Genomic DNA, 3,869 nt, shown 5'->3' with positions numbered 1-3,869 from the left:
CCTACTAGGCGGAGAGCCTGCTTCTCCCTCTCCCACTCCCCGTGCCTGTGTTCCTCTCTTGCTGTGTCTCTCTCTGACAAATAAATAAATAAAATATTTTTTAAAAAAAATAGCATGGTACTGACACAAAACAGACACATAGGTCAATGGAACAGAATAGGGACCCCAGAAATAAACCCATAATTACATGGTCAATCTTCAACAAAGGAGGAAAGAATGTGCAATGGGAAAAAGACAGTCTCTTCAACATGGTGTTGGGAAAACTACACACAGAAGAATGAAACTGGACCACTTTCTTGCAACCTACACAAAAATAAACTCAAAATGGATCAAGGACTTAAATGTGAGACCTGAAACCATAAAAAATCCCAGAAGAGGACACAGGCAGTAATTTCTCTGACGTTGGCAGTGGAAACATTTTTCTAGATATGTCTCCTGAGGCAAGGGAAACAAAAGCAAAAATAAAGTATTGGGACTACATCAAATAAAAAGCTTCTGCACAGCAAAGGAAACAATCAACAAAACAAAATGACAGCCTACTGAATGGGAGAAGATATTTGCATATGACATGTCCAATACAGGGTTAGTATTTAAAATATATAAAGATTCTCCTCTGCGCCTCAGCCCAGCCTTGCCTGGGTCCATGGCCACCTACCCCTACGGGTCCTCCCTGCCAGCCCTGCCAGACGTATGGTGCTGTCATACCAGAGCTTTGGGGTAACATTTTCCAGAGGGATGATAAAGACGGGAGCCAAGTGATAGCGGACAACGAGCTTCAGCAAGCACTGTCCAATGGCACATGGACTCCATTGAATCCAGTGACTGTCAGGTCAATCATATCTATGTTTGACTGAGAGAACAAGGCTGGAATGAACTTCAGCAAGTTCAATGGCACCTGGAAGTACATCACAGACTGCAGAACCTCTTCTACACTTATGACAGGGACAACTCTGAAATGATTGACAAGAGCAAGCTAAACCAAGCTCTCTCAGGGTACTGGCTCTCTGACCAGTTTCACGACATCCTCATTAGAAAGTATGACAGACAAGTACGGGGCAGATTGCATTTGATGACTTCATCCGGGATGCATCCTCTTGCAGAGGTTGACAGATATATGCAGGCATCATGATAGGGATCAGGATGGCTGAATTCAGGTGTCATATGAACAGTATCTGTCCATGGTCTTCAGCATCATATAACACTGGCCTTTGCAAATAGCTATGTGATTTAGGGGAGGAAGACTAAAAATGCCAAATCTCTCTTTAAAGAAATGGAATGCATATGCAGCTAGATACTGTTCTTCCTTTAGATTTTATATAATTAATATTTGGGGAACTGACTGTACATATGTGGATAAGCTGATTAAGGTTTTTGCAAATGTAAAAATAGTTATAATCATAATTCACATATGAACATTTGATTTCAAATTGTTCAGCTGTGCCATGACATAAGATATAATAATATTTCAGGTATCCTTCTTGCAAAAAATTCATCTTGTGCATTTCTAGATAGCTCCAGTTCTGTAATGGAAAGCCACTTTTATTAGCCAATAGGAATTTAAAAATAATACAGAATTTGCACAGAGGCTTTTACATGTCTCACATTTTTAAAATGGGGTTTACTGTATTTGTTTGAATATGCAACATAAGCAATGAAGCAAATGCACCCCCCTGTCAAAAAAAAAAATATATATATATATATAAAGAACTAATACAACTCAACACCAAAAAAAATTTTTTTAAATGGGCAGAAGACATGAACAGACATATCTCCAAAGAAAATATCCAGATGACCAACAGACACATGAAATGATGCTCATCATCACTCATCATCAGGGAAATGCAAATCAAAACCACAATGAGATATCCCCTCACACCAGTCAGAAGAGCTAAAATCAAAAACACAAGAAACAACAAGTGTTGGTAAGGATGTGGAGAAAAAGGAACCCTCGTGCACTGTTGATGGGAATGCAAACTGGTACAGTCACTATGGAAAACCATATGGAGGTTCTTCAAAAAGTTAAAAATAGAACTACCATATGATCCAGCAATTCTACTACTGGATATTTACTCAAAGAATACAAAAACACTAATTCAAAGGAATTATGCATCCCTATGCTTATTGTAGCATTATTTACAATAGCGAAAATTATGGAAACAACCTATGTATCCATTGATAGATGAATGGATAAAGAAGATGTTGTATGTATATACAATGGAATATTATTCAGCCATAAAAAAAGAATGAAATCTTGCCATTTTCAACAACATGGACAGGTCTAAAGGGTAAAATTCAAAGTGAAATAAGTCAGAGAAAGACAAATATGATTCAGTCATATGTGGAACTTCAGAAACAAAACAAATGAACAACAACAACAAAAAGAGACAAACAAAAACCATACTCTTAACTATAGAGAACCAACCAATGGTCACCGGAAGGGAGGTGGGCAGAGGGATTCGTGAAAGAGGTGAAGGGGATGAAGAGTACACATCGTGATGAGCTGTGAGTAATGTATCGAATTGCTGAATCACTGTATTGTACACCTGAAACTAATATAACATGGATGTTAATTACACTGACATGTAAAAAGAAAAAAAAATCAGAAGAAAAAGGTCAAAAAGAACATGAAGTCTCATAGGAAAGCATGCTTATCAGGTAAGAAGAAACTGTCCAAAGACTGAGTGCTGGGATTCACAGGTGGCTCCCTAACCTATCTCAAACATCGGAGCACCTTTTATTTTATCATTGATGCCATGGATTAATCTATGGTGGTGATGGTTTAGAAGTGAAGGTTTAGAGGTGAAGTTGGCTATGGAAAACAAAAGCCATTTATCCAGTAAGGTACAAAGTAGTATGTGTCATTTATAGTAAACATTTAAATGAAGTACAGTACAAACTTTATTTTTAATTAATTTATTTATTTGAGAGAGGGAGAATGCATGAGCAGAAGAAGGGGCAGAGGGAAAGGGAGAGAGAGAATCCTCAAGCATACTTCCCTGCTGAGCGTGGAGCCCAATACAGGGCTCTATCCAGGACCCTGAGATCATGACCTGAGCTGAAACCAAAAGTCGGCTGCTTAACCAACAGAGCCACCCAGGCGCCCCCCTCAACACCTTTTATTTTTTTAATACAAACTTTGATTCAATGAGACAGGTGTCAGGAAACAAACACTGAACTAAAATGTTGAATGCATTTGCCTCAAGGATGCAATAGACACTAAACCAGAAGAAAACATGTCTTTCAAAACTTCCAGGGTTCTACAAGCCTTCTTAGATACCAAGTGTCTTTTTCTTGCTTAAGAATCATTAAAATCTGTCATCTCTCTACAAGGCCTCAGTTATCTAGGATCATTCAATAATTTTATGGATAGTTTACTGCTCACAATTTTTAAATTTCCTTCTTTTTCTAGCAACATTCCCCAGATGTATAATATATAGTTCTATGTGTTAGTAAACGGAACTTACTGAACTTACGAGCATCTGTGTTAGAGAGGCAGATGGTTTGGGACATCAGGTTGACTCTTTTAAACACAATAAACCATTATACATCTTAGAGTGAATTCTCCTCATTTGTCTTTTTCTTCTAAAAGGGTTTGCAGAATGTGCTGGGGCCGAGCTTCCTATACCGTGTAATTCCAAAGTAATTATTAAATTAAAGGCATAAAAACTTTATCTTTGTTATTTTGCCTTCAATAAAACTGTTATCAGCTCTAACCCACTTTGTAACTGAGTATCTTTCAATTTATAAGGAAATATCATTTTATCAAAACTTACAATATTTGCGGGGCACCTGGGAGGCTCAGTCGTTAAGCATCTGCCTTCGGTTCGGGTCATGATCCTGGGATCCTGGGATCCAGCCCTGCTCCGCGG

The 3,869-nt window shown here is 38.2% G+C and overlaps 1 pseudogene; it reads left to right on the top strand.

Annotated features, from left to right (window-relative positions):
• Positions 1-842: 842 nt before the first annotated feature.
• On the top strand, positions 843-1,199 carry LOC118550627 (programmed cell death protein 6 pseudogene; annotated as a pseudogene).
• Positions 1,200-3,869: the final 2,670 nt, after the last annotated feature.

Source organism: Halichoerus grypus, chromosome 5 (genome assembly GCF_964656455.1).
Source record: "Halichoerus grypus chromosome 5, mHalGry1.hap1.1, whole genome shotgun sequence".
Taxonomy (NCBI): Eukaryota; Metazoa; Chordata; class Mammalia; order Carnivora; family Phocidae; genus Halichoerus; species Halichoerus grypus.
This window is presented reverse-complemented; position numbering and strand designations above follow the sequence as displayed.